Raw genomic sequence first — 21,408 nt, 5'->3', positions numbered from 1 at the left:
ATGTTCAGAAAGTGATTCCTGTCTTTTTGTTACCTGACAAGATTGCCATAACATGAAGCTGAATGATCTCAATAGAACCTGTAATAACAGAACTAGGCCAGATCTTGGCAGACACTAGAATGACTAGCATCTTACCAGACTCCCAGGCAGGGCCGGCTTTAGGGGTGTGCGGCCTGTACGGTCACTGGGCGCAGCAGTAGCGCCCTCTGGAAGAGTCGCCTCAATGGCCTCGCACCATGAATGGTAAAGGAAATTGTTAACTTCAAGTGCACAATTTTGATGGACCCGCTCTCTCCAAGGCTTCATAACAAACCCATGGGGCAGATTTATCAAGACTAGTTCAAGTGCAAAGAGTAGCAGCCATCGAATTGGTTGCAATGGGCAACTGCTCCAGCTAGCTGTTGGCTGTAAAACTTTCGGATGACTTATCTCGTGTGTGGCAGGATTTACCAACCCTGTAAATTTGGGTCAAAATTAATTGAGTGCCAAGTAGAAATGTGGTATCCTCATGTTTGGCCAATTTCCACCTGGTAGAAGACTTTGGACTCTCTCGAATGCCATTTATTAGAGTACACGTAGGTCTTCAAGGTGAATATTGGTGAAGTATGGAAAGCCAGGTGACAATGATGAAAGCTAGGTGTGTCGCTGCCTCGTGTCCCCAAGTATTTACATTACATTCCACATGCAACCAAATGACTCATAAACTTTTCTGATGCAGCATTAATAAGTCGTCATGTGTCATCATATTAAAAATAAGATCATCTGTACTGTAAAAAGAAAAGCGAAATCAAGACTCATCCCTGGGCCATTCAGCAGAATTATGAGGTCATGGCCAGAAGATTTAAGGTGGCCATAGATGCGGGTATATCTAGAAGAGGGCTGGTGGGGCATGTGCCCCAGGTGATTGGTGCCTGGGGGCTGATAATCTGCCTTGACCAGGGTATTTAGACAAAGGCTTGGGCAGTGACCTGATTCCTTACTCTGGTTGAAGGAAAGCCTAACTACGACTCAATAGGAAGATGGGAGCTGTCAGACTCTCCAGATGCCGCTTATCCTAGTGGAAACAATAGCAAGTGTTTTTTGGTGTTCCACGGACAGCAGATATCGGGGGTTGTCTGGAGACCTCCATTGACATTATGTGGCCATCGACAAAAGATAATCATGAGCTGAAATGAAGTGTATTTGCCAACAACTGGACATTTCCATCTCCGATGCCAACCCTACAGAGGATACCTTTCACCAATGCTTGCCATTGAAGTTTATGGCATGAGCGGCCAATGGGATGTCCTACTAGAGAAGAAATTCCCTGAACATCTCTGGAAATATTTACAGGAGTCCTGGGCAAAATTAGTCATACAATCGAACCATCGTAATCTGAATGCAAATTTCCATCCCACGTCTAGGACCACAATTTTGATGGGATCTGTGGACAATTTAAAGGGGTTTTCTCATAGAGTAGACTCATTTGCTTTATTAGGACATACATCAATCAGCCATAACATTAAATCCACCTGCGTAATTGTAATGGCAGGAAGGAGGTGAAGGGAAAGTGAGCCCTAATCTACCCACCGCCCTGTCCCTGCCTACTTGCAACGACCCGTCCTAGGCGACGAGGTACAACTGGGCGGCGGTCCCTACGCTGTCTAAGTGCACAGGAAAACAAACAGGGAACACGCAAGGGAAGGGGCAGTAGCCACGGAACGCCACGAGGAAACGGAGCGGCGAACGAACAGTCAGGACCAGGACGAAGTGAGTACACCCAAGCGGGCAAGGAGACAGAAGCAAGCCAGGGGCAAAGCAAAGCAGGTCAAGCAGAACTGCAGCAAGGCAGAAGCACGGCAGAAGCAGGCTGGAGCAAGCAGCAGTGGGGCCAGGAATCCAAAAGAATTACAAGCACTGAGGGAGAGAACAGGGCAGGTAATAAAGGACAGGGGGCGGAGCTAACTCCGACAGACCAGGCCGCGATAGGCTCTCCCACTCCTGAGCCTGCCACCCTGGTTGGTGGGAGATGGTGTCAGTCGAACAGGTCTGGCCTCAGGTGTGGATTGATTAATCCCAGGAGTATACCTAGATGAAGTACCTGGCAGATCCCTAACAGTACTCCCCCTTTTATGAGGGGCCACCGGACCCTTACTAAGGGGACCCGGTTTAGTGGGGAAGAGAAGGTGGAACCTCCTGATCAATACCCCAGCGTGAACATCACGGGCAGGTACCCAAGTCCTCTCCTCCGGCCCGTATCCTCTCCAATGGACCAGGTACTGGAGGGAGCCCTGGACCATCCTACTGTCCATAATCTTGGCCACCTCGAATTCCACCCCCTCAGGGGTGAGAACGGGAACAGGAGGTATCCTCGAGGGGGACCAGGACGGGGAGCAGCGTTTAAGGAGGGAGGCATGGAAGACGTCATGTATGCGAAAGGATGGGGGGAGCTCCAGACGGAAGGATACAGGGTTGAGGACTTCAATGATCTTATAAGGTCCAATAAATCGGGGAGCAAACTTCCTGGACGGGACCTTAAGGCGCAAGTTCCTGGACGACAACCAGACCAAATCCCCGACGACAAACCGGGGGTTAGCAGAACGTCTACTATCCGCCTGAATCTTTTGTGCGCTCTGGGACGCCTCTAGGTTCTTCTGAACCTGGGCCCAGACAGTGCACAGTTCCCCATGAACATCCTCTACCTCAGGATTATTGGAACAACCAGGGGAGACGGAGGAGAACCTTGGGTTAAACCCGAAATTACAGAAAAACGGGGAGACCCCTGACGAGTTACTGACCCGGTTATTCAAGGAAAATTCAGCAAGGGGAAGGAATGAGACCCAATCGAATTGACAGTCAGAGATGAAACACCTTAAATATTGTTCCAGGGATTGGTTGGTCCTTTCCGTTTGGCCATTAGTTTCGGGATGGAAGGCGGAGGAGAAGGACAGATCAATCTCCAACTTTTTACAAAAAGCTCTCCAAAATAAGGAAACAAATTGTACCCCTCTGTCAGAAACGATATTGACTGGGGCCCCATGGAGACGCAGGATGTGTTTCACAAACAAAGAAGCTAACGTCTTGGCGTTAGGTAGCTTCTTAAGGGGCACAAAGTGGCACATCTTGCTGAAGCGGTCGACTACCACCCACACCACCGACTTGCCCTGAGATGGAGGCAAATCAGTGATAAAATCCATGGAGATATGGGTCCAAGGTCTCTGGGGAATGGGCAAGGAACGTAGTAGGCCCGCAGGTCGGGACCTAGGGGTTTTGGACCTAGCGCAAACCTCACAAGCGGCGACGTAAGCCCTAACGTCTTTAGGCAACCCAGGCCACCAATAGTTTCTGGTAATGAGGTGTTTGGTGCCCAAGATGCCAGGATGACCAGATAGAGCGGAGTCATGGTTTTCCCTGAGTACCCTCAGCCGGTATTGCAGGGGAACAAACAGTTTGTCACCAGGGACGTTCCCGGGAGCTGCACCCTGATCAGCCGCGATATCAGAAGCTAAATCAGAATCCGTGGCAGAGACGATTATACCAGGGGGTAAAATACAAGCAGGATCCTTCTCGGAAGGAGGATTGGCCATGAAACTACGTGACAGAGCGTCAGCCTTAATATTCTTGGACCCAGCCCTATAGGTAACCAAGAAATTAAATCTGGTAAAGAATAGTGCCCACCGAGCTTGTCTAGGATTAAGCCTCCGGGCCGATTCTAGGAAAACCAGATTCTTGTGATCCGTAAGGACCGTTACCTGGTGTCTGGCCCCCTCCAGGAAGTGCCGCCACTCCTCAAAAGCCCATTTAATGGCTAGAAGTTCGCGGTTGCCAATATCATAGTTACTCTCCGTGGGCGAAAACTTCCTAGAGAAGTAAGCACAGGGGCGGAGATGGGTGAGGGAGCTGGTACCCTGGGACAAGACGGCCCCCACTCCCACCTCGGAAGCGTCAACCTCCACAATAAATGGCTCCTCTTGGTTGGGCTGAATCAGCACGGGGGCCGAGATAAAGCACTTCTTGAGGGTCTCAAAGGCCTGGACGGCCTCAGGGGGCCAATGGAGGACATCAGCACCCTTGCGGGTAAGGTCCGTAAGAGGCTTAGCGACGACCGAGAAGTTGGCAATAAATCTCCTGTAATAGTTGGCGAACCCTAAAAAACACTGTAACGCCTTAAGGGAGGCAGGTTGGACCCATTCCGCCACAGCCTGAACCTTGGCAGGGTCCATGCGGAATTCATGAGGAGTGAGGATTTGCCCTAAAAATGGTATCTCCTGTACCCCAAAGACACATTTTTCAGTCTTAGCAAACAGATTATTCTCCCGAAGGACCTGGAGCACCTTCCTGACATGCTCCACGTGGGAGGACCAGTCCTTGGAAGTGGGGCCAGGAATCCAAAAGAATTACAAGCACTGAGGGAGAGAACACAGCAGGTAATAAAGGACAGGGGGCGGAGCTAACTCCGACAGACCAGGCCGCGATAGGCTCTCCCACTCCTGAGCCTGCCACCCTGGTTGGTGGGAGATGGTGTCAGTCGAACAGGTCTGGCCTCAGGTGTGGATTGATTAATCCCAGGAGTATACCTAGATGAAGTACCTGGCAGATCCCTAACAGTAATATTGTATAAGTCCGCATGTGCTACCAAAACAGCTCTGACCCATTGAGGTAGGGCCTTCTTGAATGGGACTTGAAGACAAATCTGCACCGATCAGCTGATCGTTGGCTTGGCTTCAATCTAAAAAGGGATTGTCGTGATCAGAGGCTCATTTAATGTCAATGTGGACAGACTAACTTCCCACTGACATCTCCAGTAGACGACAAAAGGTTTCTGCAAGTTGTATCTTAACCTGTCTGATCCTTTGCTCTCTCTATATGTTTCGAGCAGATAGATTTATTCGTTCACCTGGAGAAGTAATGTTCAGTCGAGTTCATTATGTATATTTTTGGTGTTGTGACTAATAGATCATTCACCCAACAGTTGTCACTTGTCTATGACCAAATTGTTGTCCTCTTTTTTCCAGTCGTAAAGGGGTTATACAGGATTATAAAAACATGGCTGCTTAGTTGAGATGAGCTGCAATACCACTCACAGCATGTGAACAGGTGTGGCGCTGTTTTTGTAAGAAAGCAGCCTTGTTTTTCTAATCTTGGACAACCCATTTAAAGTGCCCATACACATTAGTTGAAACTCATCTGAACCACCAATTTTAGCAGGATCGGCCAACGATCTTATATGTAGACCTGGCGGCAGATGCGGAGGTAAAAAAGTTTAGATATGTTGGATTTCAACATGACCAATCTTTTGTTCCCATGTGAGAAGCCAGAGGGTCCTGTATCAGCTTATTCCTCTCTCCCATTGACATTCACATGCATGAGATGGGGGACATAATTGTCGGCCAATGGAACTTGTACAGTTGTTTAGCCAACTGGCTAAAGGAAGACACTGGCCACAACAGTATACACTGTCTTATGCATAATGCAGGACCAGAAGGGGCGGAGCATGACACAGGGACTCAAAGGACACCAAAGAAAGTCATGCTCCGCCCCCGAGGTCCTGGACTAACACATTGCCTCAGTTCTGCATGAAATGCTCCTTTAAGATGGCTGCTCTTTGTACTGTGTCCATTGGAAGTGTTTTTACGTTTTCTCTGAGTAATATGAAAAAAAAAATCAAGGCTTGAGTTTCTCTATCATCTAGTTGAAGATTTTTGAGGTAATTAAAGCCTATGGTCATGAGACAAAAAGTGGTAAGGAGGGACAGGGGGTTGGAAGTTCGGGACTGCTGTGAGCATTGATGAAATTAATATTTCTGGACAGGGTCCGAGCTTTGATCCTTATCTGAATTTATCAATTGGTTTTCATTGAAAGGAGATATTTGTTTGATCATCATATAATGAAAAGTTCTGCAGCTTTCTAATATCTTTTATTTTTCAATTCCTATTATTTCTGGTCAGCAAACCATAGTTCCTGACTATAAAAGCGTGTACGCCTGTCCCTGACTGTAAGAGCGAGTGTACGCCTGTCCCTGACTGTAAGAGCGAGTGTACGCCTGTCCCTGACTGTAAGAGCGAGTGTACGCCTGTCCCTGACTGTAAGAGCGAGTGTACGCCTGTCCCTGACTGTAAGAGCGAGTGTACGCCTGTCGCTGACTGTAAGAGCGAGTGTACACCTGTCCCTGACTGTAAGAGCGAGTGTACGCCTGTCCCTGACTGTAAGAGCGAGTGTACGCCTGTACCTGACTGTAAGAGCGAGTGTACGCCTGTCCCTGACTGTAAGAGCGAGTGTACGCCTGTCCCTGACTGTAAGAGCGAGTGTACACCTGTCCCTGACTGTAAGAGCGAGTGTACGCCTGTCCCTGACTGTAAGAGCGAGTGTACGCCTGTCGCTGACTGTAAGAGCGAGTGTACGCCTGTCCCTGACTGTAAGAGCGAGTGTACGCCTGTCCCTGACTGTAAGAGCGAGTGTACGCCTGTCCCTGACTGTAAGAGCGAGTGTACGCCTGTCCCTGACTGTAAGAGCGAGTGTACACCTGTCCCTGACTGTAAGAGCGAGTGTACGCCTGTCCCTGACTGTAAGAGCGAGTGTACGCCTGTCGCTGACTGTAAGAGCGAGTGTACGCCTGTCGCTGACTGTAAGAGCGAGTGTACGCCTGTCCCTGACTGTAAGAGCGAGTGTACCCCTGTCCCTGACTGTAAGAGCGAGTGTACGCCTGTCCCTGACTGTAAGAGCGAGTGTACGCCTGTCCCTGACTGTAAGAGCGAGTGTACGCCTGTCCCTGACTGTAAGAGCGAGTGTACGCCTGTCGCTGACTGTAAGAGAGCGAGTGTACCCCTGTCCCTGACTGTAAGAGCGAGTGTACGCCTGTCCCTGACTGTAAGAGCGAGTGTACGCCTGTCCCTGACTGTAAGAGCGAGTGTACGCCTGTCCCTGACTGTAAGAGCGAGTGTACGCCTGTCCCTGACTGTAAGAGCGAGTGTACGCCTGTCCCTGACTGTAAGAGCGAGTGTACGCCTGTCCCTGACTGTAGGAGCGAGTGTACGCCTGTCCCTGACTGTAAGAGCGAGTGTACGCCTGTCCCTGACTGTAAGAGCGAGTGTACGCCTGTCCCTGACTATAAGAGCGAGTGTACGCCTGTCCCTGACTGTAAGAGCGAGTGTACGCCTGTCCCTGACTGTAAGAGCGAGTGTACGCCTGTCCCTGACTGTAAGAGCGAGTGTACGCCTGTCCCTGACTGTAAGAGCGAGTGTACGCCTGTCCCTGACTGTAAGAGCGAGTGTACGCCTGTCCCTGACTGTAAGAGTGAGTGTACACCTGTACCTGACTGTAAGAAGGTGTACGCCTGTCCCTGACTGTGTAATCTGGTGTGTCCATGTTTCACTTTTATTTTCCTTCTCGTGTTAACAGCGTGGCTCACATATTTAAGGGAGTGGCGCGGGGCATGACCAAAGCAAAATTTACCAAATAAATAAATTGTTAATTAAACAAAAAAAAAAAATAACATAATCAAATAGTTAAATATATTGTAGAAATAACGAGCACTTATTTGTGTCCGCTGAGCAGTTTTGCTTCGGATATAAACATGAAATATATTGATTTGCTATTTATAGCCGTTTTATTGCGTTTATTGGCAACTAAGGTCGTTTTGAATCATTTCTGCATGGGGTGGGGGCATTTAATATCCTATTATGATGTTCTCTCTGATTAGGGACCTCCACCCATTAGACAGAGTAGAGAGTGATTACAAAGAGAGGACCCCAAACATCCGGGCATTACATAGACAGTCCATTAACCTCAATGAGAAATGTGTAATCCTTCCATTCTCCTGTGGTGGCGCTGTAGAAAAATTTAACACTTGCTGCCGGGACCCCTCACAGATTACAGCTGATTACTGGGGGTCTACAGTGGGACAATTTGTAATCCCGGACAAAAAGTTATTGTCATCCTTCAGAAACGCACATTGAACAGCAGAAACCGATAGATCGGCCCGTTTCTCCTCAAGAAAATATTTTTGTAACCTTCAGATCCAGTTTTCTGCTTTTAAACAAGAGCCGGTTATAAAGTACTCGGCTTATCATAGGGGCCGATAAGAATATCTTTAAAACAATTGGAAAGGTCAGCGCTTTAGTATGTTAGTAATTATGAAACAAAGCAAAAGCTAATCCACCGGCCAACAATTATTACTCACACCAAGAGGAAAGCAAAGTTTACTTGAAAGGCAAAGATTACGCTGTTTACTCTTAAACCTACAGTCGGCCATACATGCCTAGATTAACCCCAGGAGGGCACGCACATCCCCATACATCTTTATGACCAGAACATTTGTTGTTAGACTACCTACAGTGGCAAGAAAAGTAAGTGAACCCTTAGGAATTACCTGGATTTTTGCATTGATGACTAATAAAATGAGGGTCTGACTGTTATCATAGCCACAATTATAGACAAACGAAATCTAACTAAACGAATAACACACAAATAGTCGTACTGTTCATGTCTTTAAAACATTGAGTAAGTCCACAGTGCAGTGAGAGAAAAAGTAAGTGAACCTTTGTGTTAATGACTTCTCCAAGAGCTAATTGGTTAAAGGTGTTTCAATTAACATGATGAGATTGGAAGTGTGGGTTTCACAGGTTCTTTCCCCTCTAAATAAAGGCACACAAAGCCTGGTTACTGACATCTGTTCTTCTCAAGAAAGATTGGTTAGTGTGAACCATGCCTCAAGGGAAAACAACTTTCTGGAGATCTCAGAAGAGGTGTTATAGAGAGGCAGGAAGCCCTCTAAAAGGCTAGGAAAGAATTGCTAAATACCCGGGTGTACATCAATCCGCTCTTAGACAATTTATCTACAAATTAAAAAAATTCAGGACTGTTGCTACTCTCCTAGGAGTGTGCATCCTGTTAGGATCAGATTGGAAGTGTGGGTTTCACAGGAGAATTCCCCTTTAAATAAAGGCACACAAAGCCTGGTTACTGACAAATCTGTTCTTCTCAAGAAAGATTGGTTAGTGTGAACCATTCCTTGAGGGAAACAACTTTCAGGACAACTCAGAAGACATGTTATGGAAAGACAGGAAGCTGATAAAAGGCTACAAAAGAATGGCTAAATACCCCGGTGTACATCAATCCACGCTTAGCCGAATTATCTACAAATGGAGAAAATTCAGGACTGTTGCTACTCTTTTAGGAGTGAGCGTGCTGTTAGGATCACTACAAAAGCACAAGGGATAATTCTGAAAGAGGTGAGAAGGAATCCAAGAGTAACAGCACTCACTGAAGACTATGCAAACTCCAAAACCCTCTGTTCACGTGTCCACTATGCGGAAAAAAAACCACAAAACCAGAATGATGTTCTGTTACGACCGCGGTCATGGGCCATGACCTCCACTTACCTGCCTCCCGCAGATCTTCCTCTTCCTGCCAGCTTTACCCTCCCCGGAGACGCCGGCACATGCGTCCGCTCTGTCCCGTAGTGCTCAATAGGCTGGTTCCCGGCCTTAAAGAGCCAGCGAGCGCATATGTAATTAATTAATTAATTATGCTCAGATCACCTTGGACTATAAAAAGGGCTCTGCCCTTCTGATCCTTGCCTGAGCGTTGTTTGTAATTCCCATGTTAGTCTTGCAAATGGTTCCTTAGTGTTGTCCCATTCCCAGTGTCCCCGTGAACTGCTACCTGTATCCTGTATCCCATGTTGTGTTATTGTTCCTGAGCCTGTATAGTGATTGGAGTTGTGTCCTACTACACCCGTTGCCCTCCGCCACGTCTGGCGCAACCTACTGCACCCGTTATCATCTGCCACGTCTGGCGCAACCTACTGCACCCGTTGTCATCCGCCACATCTGGCGCAACCTGCTGCACCTACTATTTTCCGTGGCAGAACCCCTGCCACCATCTGGACTATTTCAGGTACCCTTGTGCTACGAACTTGTACAGACATTTGCATAGACTGTGACTTGGCCAGCTGCCTCTCCGCTACGGCGAAACGGCCTAGTGGGTCCACATACCACTAGATCGTGACATATTCAAGGAAGGGCACCACAAAGGAATTTTGTTTTTTAATAAATAGATTTTTTGTTGTTGTTAAAGTAGTAAAATATAAAAAATAAATATATATAAATTTGGTATATCCGTAATTGGATTGACCCTAAGAATAAAGTTAGAATGTCGTTTTTAAGCACAGAGAACGCTGTAAAAATGAAACCCAAAAAAACAGAGGAATCATTCATTCCACACCACAAATAATTTTTTATAAGTAATGTAATGTATGTACACAGGGACTCCACCAGCAGAATAGTGAGTGCAGCTCTGGAAAATAATACAGGATGTAACTCAGAATCAGTACAGGATAAGTAATGTAATGTATGTACACAGTGACTCCACCAGCAGAATAGTGAGTGGAGCTCTGGAGTATAATACAGGATGTAACTCAGGATCAGTACAGGATAAGTAATGTATGTATGTACACAGTGACTCCACCAGCAGAATAGTGAGTGCAGCTCTGGAGTATAATACAGGATGTAACTCAGGATCAGTACAGGATAAGTAATGTAATGTATGTACACAGTGACCCCACCAGCAGAATAGTGAGTGCAGCTCTGGAGTATAATACAGGCTGTAACTCAGGATCAGTACAGGGTAAGTAATGTAATGTATGTACACAGTGACTTCACCAGCAGAATAGTGAGTGCAGCTCTGGAGTATAATACAGGATGTAACTCAGGATCAGTACAGGATAAGTAATATAATGGATGTACACAGTTATATAAGTAATGTTCCAACTTTTAATCATTAATAAAGACGCATTTCAAGAGATATGAATGTTTCGTGGTTACTTGAGCTATAACATTGTAAATATAACATGTAGCAGGACCTTAAAGCCGGACCATAGAAGAAACAAAAAGGCCAACACAACCTCCAAAATACGACCATTTCTGAAGATTTGGATGCATCTCAAATACTAGACACTGGTATTAATGCTTATACACAGTACATATTAAGGCACATTTACTATTCGTGTTGCGACAGATTTCTGGTCTAAATTGCACCTTCTTTTGGTGCGCAAAAAGTAGAACAAAATAAGCCAACCAAAAGGTGGTATAAAGCGAGATAGAAGTGTCTATAGGTGCGTACAATTTATCAACCAGCATGATCCACTGTGAGCGATTTGGCGAATCAGGTCTAATTAGAATCTATTATTAATGTTAAAAACTGTATTTTGGGTAATTTAAGAGGCTTCTACTAATTTAATAATTAGGAGACAAACATATTTCAAGGAGGATCAAGAGCAGAGATCCACACAACTGCTTGAGTCATCCTCAGCAGAAGATCATGGGGTGAATGGAAGACAGAATCCCACTAGCTAGACATAGGCATATTCGTATAGGCCACCAATGGGGATGTGATTTCATCTAAGATATTGAAATATTCAGTTTAGAAGAAGACAAGAATTCCACCAACTCCCATCATCCCGAGAATGGAGCAATTATCCTTGAGTCAGTCAAAGACAAACACAAGAACAATAATTTACCAAGAGAGCAGGCAAGGCCAAGCTAACATCTGTCTCACCCTTTACCACTACTTTATCTTCTTTCCATCTAAGTGGCCATGGTCTTCAAAAAGTTGTGAAGAATGGGGCCAATATGATTGAGGTTGAAGAACCTCATCATAAATATCTCACTTCACAACTCAACTGGTTAATAATCTCGGCTATTGTTTGTTCTCTTCTTGAATCCAACATAATACAGAAGAGTAGAGTACCAAGAGAATAGTCTTCGACATGACTTCCACCTTTGAAGCCATTGACCACGTTTACCAAGGCTGGTTACAAGCAGGCGTAAATTCGTACTTTTTTAATGTTATTCACGGGTTTTCCCATCTTATAGACATTTATGGCATATCCACAGGCATATCCCCAGCTCTGGGACCCGCGCCTATATCGAGAACAAAGGTCTCCCGCAGAATTCAGATGGAGACTAGTGGAGAGAGGGCCGGCTGTTTCCGTAACAATCGTGCAACAGAATGGAGAGAGCTGCATCTGCACGCACAACCCTCTCTCCACTAGTCTCCACCTGGATCCTGCCCCTAGCGCATTGGGCAGATAAGGGTCGGGAGACGCCCGTCCTCGATATAGGTGCGGTTCCCAGAGCTCAGACCCGTATCTATCAGACATTTATGGCATATTCCATGGATAAGCCATGAATGTTTATGATGGGATTACACCTTTAATAAATATGAGTTCAACTATATCTCCTTGAAGACCATGGGCAATTTTCTCCTAACTTTTCCAATTTGCACATTTTATGTGGGTTAATGTTTTTACATTTCTTCAGTCCTCCTGTCTATCAATCAAATGACATCACTTCCTGTCTCAATGACCATGGGGTCTTGACTTTTAACCGACTGACCTGTCGTGGTCACAGACAAAAATTCACATAGGGGCGTGGATGAGAACAGAACAGAGCGAGACTCCATCCATGAAGCGAAAAGGGCAGGGAAACTCCAGCCTTTAGTAGAACAGGACATGGAGGCTCCACCCATGAGGAGAACAGAATGGGAAAAGCTCCACCCATGAAGAAAATAGAGTGGAGGAGGCTCCACCCATGAAGAGAACAGAGCAGGGAGGATCCGCCTATGAAGATAGACACAGTTATAGAAGATGGCTGGAATGCGTATTGAGTTTTAAGGTCTCTTGACCAGGGTACAGTAACTTCTAGGCCAGCACATGCGAGTCCTCCTCTTTGTTCTTCTCCACAACCTCTGCTCACTTAAAAGGAAAAAGGGGAGCAAAGGACCCGTTCTTGTTATCGGTGGGGTTCTCAACGGTCAGTCCCCCAACAACCAGACATATGTCACATATCCTACAGATTTAAAAATGGATGTAATAGATGACATTATCAAACACTACAATAATTTTCCGCAACCATCGACCACTTGACCTCAATGTATAAAAAAAAATTGGTTCAGATGACGAACAGGATCTTGTTACTGGGCTTTCGTCTTTAAATTTGACCAATAATGTTGACATCAACTCTTCTCCTAAAACTGTGCTAACCAAACCATTGTACCAACCTTAACCAGGTGAGTCTTAGGGTTGAAGGGGACCAAAACGACGCTGCTCATAAAGATGTCAAAGAGAGTGTGAATAAATATACGTAAAAGTCGTCTAGACTGTGGTAGTACTTATGTGGTGTACCTATTGCAGTGTACATGTAACCTGCAATATGTAGGTCGTACCACTCAAACACTAAGAAATCGTGTTAACAAGCACAGATCTAATGTCAGGCAGGGTTTTTTAAAAGACAGTGTGTCACGTCATTGTGCGCTTAAACATAATTGTAAATTTGAAGATATAGTTGTGACCCCAATTGAACAGATTCCAGTGGATATACCTAATAGGTTTTTAAGACTTAAACAAAGAGAGAATTTTTGGATTTTTAAACTTGAGATCCTAATGGCCTGAATGACCTCACAGAAACGTCTTTAGACTAAAATGAATAATATACGCTATGTTCACTCTTTAGATTAATTAATTTTTTATGTGTGTATATATACAAACGAAGTAACGCTATCAGACGGTTTTTATTCTGCTTCCATTTTTGTTTTTTCCATTATTGTGTTTTTGTAAATATTTGGCATATACCTAATATCAAATTTCCATAAAGTAAATATTGTCACTTTCTGAAACTTGTTTAGAACTTCTGATACAATACTAAGGCTATGTTCACACGGAGTATTTTGGGGGAGGAATATCTGCCTCAAAATTCCGTTTGGAACTTTGAGGCAGATATTCCTCTCCCTGCACGCCGATTTTCGCGGCAATTATCGCGCCGTTTTTCGCCCGCGGCCATTGAGCGCCGCGGGCATAAAACAGCGAGATATACGCTTTCTCCTGCCTCCCATTGAAGTCAATGGGAGGTCAGAGGCGGAAGCGCCCGAAGATAGGGCATGTCGCTTCTTTTTCCCGCGAGGCAGTTTTACTGCTCGCGGGAAAAAGACGCCGACGCCTCCCATTGAAATCAATGGGAGGCGTTCTCGGGCCGTTTCTGCCGAGTTTTGCGACGCGGTTTCCGCGTCAAAAACTCGGCAAAATACCCCGTGTGAACATAGCCTAAGTAATTAGCAATGTTATTTACTTACGTGTTTTGCTCTCGTCCTATCGCTCCTAGATCCCTGCAAGCTTGCGGTCCACCGTGCGGCTCACTAGCCGATTCGTTCTCAAATCGGCTACTGTGTATATACTTATTATTTTTTTGGCTACCTAGGGATGTTTCTTTTATAATACGATCTTACTCCCTCTTGGATTAACCTCTCATCTCCCTCCTACACCAGATAATATGTGAGTACTTACTTTTTATTACGTTTTATAAAATTGTTTCTTCTGTATGTATGTTTTTATGTTATAGCAATTTTAGCATGTTTTGTAATCATCATTGATGAAACGTTTGTATAATTTGTTTTGTCTGACCTCTGACCCGCCCATGTTGGTGGTTTTTTCTATGTTTCAAGCTAATTTACTTTCACTTCCTCCATGTATATAAACGTGCGTATACCGCACTGTATGTATTGGCCTGATGAAGACGTTGAAACGCGTAGCCCTTTCTCCATAATAAATACGTATATTTATTTACATTCTATTTGACATCTTTACGAGCAGCGCCGTTTTGGTCCCCTTTTCTCTGTGGATATACAGTTACCCCTTTGACAACAAACTTGTTTTGTGTGTGCACGGATCTGGCAGCAGCTCTTTTGCTTTTGTGACATCTAAACGGTGTCCACAACCCTAGGTGAGCAATTTTCTTGTTGTTTAATTGCCCCTGCGGTTTTATCACTTTTATCTGCACTATGTGGCGCCGTGTCTGTTTTATCTGCTTTTAGTCTTAGGGTTGGACATACTGCTCTAAAAAATGTTACGTCTTGGGAATACTTGAGAGAGGCCCGTTAGCCTATATTATCAGGGCCGTAAGTAAAGGGGGGTGCAGAGGATACAGTTGCACCCGGGCTCTGGAGCCTAATGAATCCTATACGTCCCTGTGTCCCATATAAAGAGACCAGTACTATTAAAAATGCCTGATAGATGGGGGGACCAGCTACAGATTTTTCTTTGGGGTCCAGGAGCTTCAAGTTATGCCACTGTTGGGTATCCTTGACCAAGACCAGCACAAGACCGTAGCTGGGGATGACTGATCATTGAGCGGGGATATCTACGTTCCGGTTCCAGGCAAGTTCCGAGCCAAAAGTCAAAAATAATCTCATCGACCTTGTGGGACGCATGAGGAGAATATGTGTCCAAAATATATTTTTGTCCTTTTTTCCATTACTATCCATGAACGAGAACATTCTGTGTGCAGGTACATTGCATCTGTCATGAGAGCTGATGAGGTTTAGTATTCATGTGTCCCCAGACACGTCGCCGTCTCCCACACGGAGCTGCAGTGCGGACTTCTCAAGGGACGGGCACGTCAGTGGGAATCACATTAACAAAGGATAAAATAAAGACACTGTCCGGGAGTGAGGGTCTATCTCAAGGCTGGGGCAACAAGGATTCATATTTGTATCTACAAGAATGTGGACTATAACTATGTATTGAAACTATCTGGGGGTGACAGGATCACGAGGTGGTAACATTACATCTCATCACTTACCACCGAAACCTAAAACTGACCATAAATGAGATTTTAAGGTTTCCTCATCAACGTCCCCGTGAAAAATACTATATCGTCTATCTCCTCTCAGATCTAAGGTACCATGAAATCGTCATCGCTCAGTCTACTGCTCTGTGGACAACCCGCTCCCATATGTTCAGTTAGGTCTTTTGGAGGTTCTAGGGTAAGGTCCCTCAGGACTTCTCGATTAGTCAAGTTGGAGACTCTTGGAGATTCTTCCTCTGGAGGACCCATCACTTTACAAGAAAATGTGTACTCAGGGGCCAGTTCAATGGTGATATTTGGGTGTTCCATTAGTGAGACTCCCCATGATCAACCGTATACCAGGGGACCTCTCCGGAACCGGAGTGGACAACCCCTTCAACTGCAGCCAATGGTGAGCCCATGATCCAACTTGTAAAGGCCTCAACTTGGAGTGCGGTCACTGTTGTCTCATCCACAAGGGCCACTTTGGTCATTCACATCCAGTCCTCTCCACCATCAGGGACTAGCCTCTTAAATGGCCAGCGCGTGCCAAATCCCAATAGTACTCATCTACGGCTCCTTGTGATTTGGTCCATAAGCTACAAAGATGTTTCTCTGTTACGTTTCGACTCAGTTTCTGTATGCTGCCTTCCCTAACCCCGTGCCTGGTTACATGTTCTGCAAGAATTACTCCTGCCCTGGCCACGTCTAGTCCACGACTACATCTCGGTCTCCTGCCTTGGTTCAAATCTTCAGCCTGTCTTTATTATTTCGGGATAGCAACCGGCGGACTCTCTCGTAGAAACTCCATACTGTACCTCCTTAATGTTGAAGAACGAATAATCCCTGACACCCGCTCCCTGATGTAGCCTACGCCAAACCGGTTCTAGCCACTAAAACCGAGATGTTTGCCCTATAGGAGTCTGTTTGCAATAATGGCGGCCATGTCGGTGGTCACCAAGCTTTCCTATGTAAGTTAGAAAGGACTGAAAGGAATTGAAATCTATTTTTTAATTGATTTATTGCCTTCCATGCGTGAGAGATTTTCAATTTCAAAACCCAACAGCATAAAAAGTGAAAGCAAAAGCAGCACCGGCAAGATACAAATCTGCTGATCGAGGCGATGATATAGAGGGAATGAATAAAGGACAATACGTGACACAATCATTTACAGTCTCCAGCGCTGGGGGAGGCAAGCCACGACATGTCAGGACGGCTGACCGGCTGATATATGGCACTGTGCACCAGGGTCACATGACACACTACTCCCACAAAGGCAGAAGTGCTCCTGCCCTGACAAGCAGTGTGATTTAAAGTGACAATCCGCTTTGATTAACGCCGGCTCTGTAGTCAGCCAATGTAACATCCAGCGCCTTTGTATATTTTCAGTACTTTTTTCTTTTACTTCTGTAGTTTCATTTACTTTTCACTTCTTTTTTACCAGAAAAATAATATAAATTGCAGTCTGGAAACCATCAGTAAGCTGCTGTTAACTAACCTATGGTTTTTGAAATGTGTAAATGTACTTAGCAGACCCTTTATGTGGGTAAAGATAAATCAATGTATTGTTTTCTGATACTGTAAAAATTACTTTTGTGTATGATTCCCCCCATAGAATGGTATACGGCGATATCGGAGATGCCTTGCTATAGCAGTGCTCTCCAACCTGCCGATTTCCAGCTGCTGCAACTCCTATCATGCTCTGACAGCCTGAGAGTCGATTGGAAAAAGCTGAAAAACCAAGTGTTGGAGACTAATGCTGTATAGCAAGGCAAGACCTACCATTCAGAAGTCTGGAAAAGCTGGGTGACAACCAATATGGCCTCCATTACAACGTCCACAGAAGTCAATACCTAGCTTTCCTAGAGTCATGAACAGTAATCAGCCGGGTTATGAAGGTGAGTTACAGGAGATGTCTCACTAGGGCACATGGACTTTCAGGAGTCTGGGAAAGCTGGGTGATCCACTGTGAAACATTTTACACATACATATTTGTTTATTTCATTTAAGTAAATGTATTCAGCAGCTCCGCTCCCGGATTTACATATTTGTCTGCATTTTATTCCTTGCTAGAACACGTGGCGCAATCATGGAACTATAACTCCCAGCATCTCCTGCCAGCTGTGAGCAATAGTGTAATAGAGGCTGTGACCCTAAGATAAACCTTCCTGGACATATACTGGTGTAATGATAGAGGAAGCTTTAGGTGGGCAGATATCAGGGGGCACCCTCTGCTGTTATCACACAAGATGTATGCCCACCTTAAAGGGGACCTGTCACCCGCATTTAGTTTAGGGCACCTGTACCCTGTCCTATACAATAAGTACTAGTGAATACAATTCATACCCATCCCATTGTATAATCTTCCAAAGTGCCAGTCAGGGGCCGGGAAAAGTAACCCTTACAAACCACTATCTCTAAGGATTGGGGGCTGCAATGGAGTGTATCATGGGACCCCTATCAGAAGGGCGAGACAAACCAAGACTTAAAGGGGATGGATGGGCAGCAGCCGAGAAGGTCACCCGGCACGGACCGGTCACTCTAAGATTTGGCGGAGTGGCCACAAATCCATAACCCTTAAGAGAGGGCTTGCGGGTTCGTTTTTTTTTTTTTTTTGCAGTTAAGTGATGGAAAGCCCAATCCAAGGCTTGAAAAAACAACAAAACAGTTTTAATTCTCCTAAGATCACTGCTAGATGTCAGTGAATGACAACAATCTTATCATGCAGACCTGCTACTTCTTACAGCTAAGTGTTTGTTACAATTGTATCCAGTCTTTATAATCCTCTGGGCACCAGGCTGATCCTTTTTACCTGATACATTGTAGCAAACTATCAGGACAAGGGAGACATTTACGCTTAGGCCCTGTTCACACAGAGTTTTTTTTGTCCCTGTTCACACAGAGTTTTTTGTCCCTGTTCACATTGAGGTTTTTTGCAGGCAGAAAAATCTGCCTCAAAATTCCGTCATTGAGCGCCGCAGGTAAAAAACGCTCTCTCTGCCTCCCGTTGATGTCAATGGGAGGTCAGAGACGGAAATGCCTGAAGAAGGGGCATTATTTTCCTCGCAAGCTTTTTTTTCACTTGCGGGAAAAAACGCCTTCGCCTCCTATCGAAATCAATGGGAGATGTTTTTGGCCATTTTATGGCGCAGTTTCCGACGCAGTTTCCACATCAAAATTTGCGCCAACAAACTCCATGTGAACAGGGCCTTAGAATTACTTCAGGAATTTTGAGGCATATTTTGCCGCGGTTTTCGCGCGTTTTTGCCCGTGGCCATTGAAGCTAATGCAAGGACTGCGGGAAAAAAAAGGCAGCAAAAAATGATCGGAAACTAAAGGACATGCTGCTTTTTTTTCCTGCAAGCGGCTAAAAGCCAGAGAAAAAAACCTCCTTTGCCTCCCATTGAAATCAACGGGGGACGATTTTGGCGCTGATTCAGGCGCGGTTTCCGCATCAAAATCAGCATTAAAAACCGTGTGTGATCAGGGCCTAAAAGTGATTATCTCAAAGACGATACAATTGTACCAAACCCTCCACTGTGAGAAGTTTTAGTTAACAAGAATGTTCCCAATCACTGACAGCAAGCAGCTATCTTGAAAATGGTGAGGAATGGATACACACTGGCCCACAATTACTAGTTTTCTAATAGTTACACAGTGTAAACTTAGACCGGCAGTCACAATTTACCGCGAGGTACATGATGTATGATACTTTTCTCTTACCTTTTATTAGACTTCTTTTGCGGCAGGATTTTGTTCCAGTTTTTGGCGTACTTTGGCGCATTTAAAGCCACACCCCTTTCCACTAGGCCACCCCCCTTTTCATGGCACTTTTTAAAAGTATCTAGCAAGGTGCAAACTTCTAAATTGCATAATTTTTCGGCACGTTCTAGACCCAGACACAGAATATCTGCCACATTGTATATCAAAAAGTTAAAAATGTTACAATGATTAAACTTTATTAACATAAAACAAGACAATTTTTTTTTTATAAATGAACGAAAAACAGAAAAGAGGAATAAAAAAAAAATTGTCTTCTCCTGCCACCCTTTATCTTTGGCTGCCCCCTATTGAGGCATCAGAGATGTGGTTGCTTAGTGTGTATTGCACATAGAGAAGTGGAGGAAAGGTTCTGCTGCAGCAAGATGCCTCCCAGCCAGATATAGCTCCCATAGACTTCAGTAGAGAGGGCCACAGAAATCGCAAACAAGGGGCATGGGACCCTCAGTCTCCCGACAAGTGACATCCGTACCTGTCACTCATTTATAGTAAATCTTGTAGATATGTCATAAATGTGTAAGATGGGAATACCCCTTTAATAAAGACAAAGCTATAACATAGGTTCCCTGATTAGACTACAAGTCACATGACAGCGTCTCCAATCTCAAAGAGTCTCGAGCTTTCCCGAAATAAAGTGAAGTAAATCACAGAAGAGTTATGGCTTGTAATAATTATGACACCCGGCTGAGAGTGTTTATACAGAGGGCGGGAAGCTTGTGAAACATTTATCCTTTCAAAGGTTACAGAAAATCCTACACTATAAACAGCCCGAGAAACCAGATACAGGGCGAGGGACCGGGCACACGGGTAAATAACAGCAACATATAGGTGATGCCCTGTGCATGGGTCAAAGACATGTTTACTGTATATAGAGATCAAGTACCAGATATCAAAGTAGTTCTTATCTCGTACATAGGGGGCAGTATTATAGTAGTTATATACTTGTATATAGGTGGCAGCATTATAGTAGTTATATTCTTGTATATAGGGAGCAGTATTATAGTAGTTATATTCTTGTATATAGGAGCAGTATTATAGTAGTTATATTCTTGTATATAGGGGGCAGTATTATAGTAGTTATATACTTGTATATAGGGGGCAGTATTATAGTAGTTATATACTTGTATATAGGGGGCAGTATTATAGTAGTTATATTCTTGTATATAGGAGCAGTATTATAGTAGTTATATTCTTGTATATAGGAGCAGTATTATAGTAGTTATATTCTTGTATATAGGAGCAGTATTATAGTAGTTATATTCTTGTATATAGGGGGCAGTATTATAGTAGTTATATACTTGTATATAGGGGGCAGTATTATAGTAGTTATATACTTGTATATAGGGGGCAGTATTATAGTAGTTATATTCTTGTATATAGGAGCAGTATTATAGTAGTTATATTCTTGTATATAGGAGCAGTATTATAGTAGTTATATTCTTGTATATAGGAGCAGTATTATAGTAGTTATATTCTTGTATATATGAGCAGTACTATAGTAGTTATATCCTTGTATATAGGGGACAGTATTATAGTAGTTATATTCTTGTATATAGGAGCAGTATTATAGTAGTTATATTCTTGTATATAGGGGGCAGTATTATAGTAGTTATATACTTGTATATAGGGGGCAGTATTATAGTAGTTATATACTTGTATATAGGGGGCAGTATTATAGTAGTTATATTCTTGTATATAGGAGCAGTATTATAGTAGTTATATTCTTGTATATAGGAGCAGTATTATAGTAGTTATATTCTTGTATATGGGCGGGTTCACACATGGCGGATTTTCACTTAAATTCCGCTGCGGACACTCCGCAGCGTTAATCCGCAGCGGAGCCGTTTCTCCATTGACTTTCACTTTAATTTCGCAGTGTTCGTTTACACGATGCGTACAATTCCGCTGCGGAGCATAGGCTGCGGAGCGGAATGTGGTGTCCGCAGCATGCTCTGTCTGTTGCGGAGCAGTGGCGGACTGGTTGCGGACTCATGGCGGAATTTCTCCATTGACTTCAATGGAGATTCTAAGT

This window comes from Rhinoderma darwinii, chromosome 4, assembly GCF_050947455.1.
Source record: "Rhinoderma darwinii isolate aRhiDar2 chromosome 4, aRhiDar2.hap1, whole genome shotgun sequence".
Taxonomy (NCBI): Eukaryota; Metazoa; Chordata; class Amphibia; order Anura; family Rhinodermatidae; genus Rhinoderma; species Rhinoderma darwinii.
The sequence above is the reverse complement of the archived record's forward strand: the minus strand, read 5'-3'. Positions refer to the sequence as shown.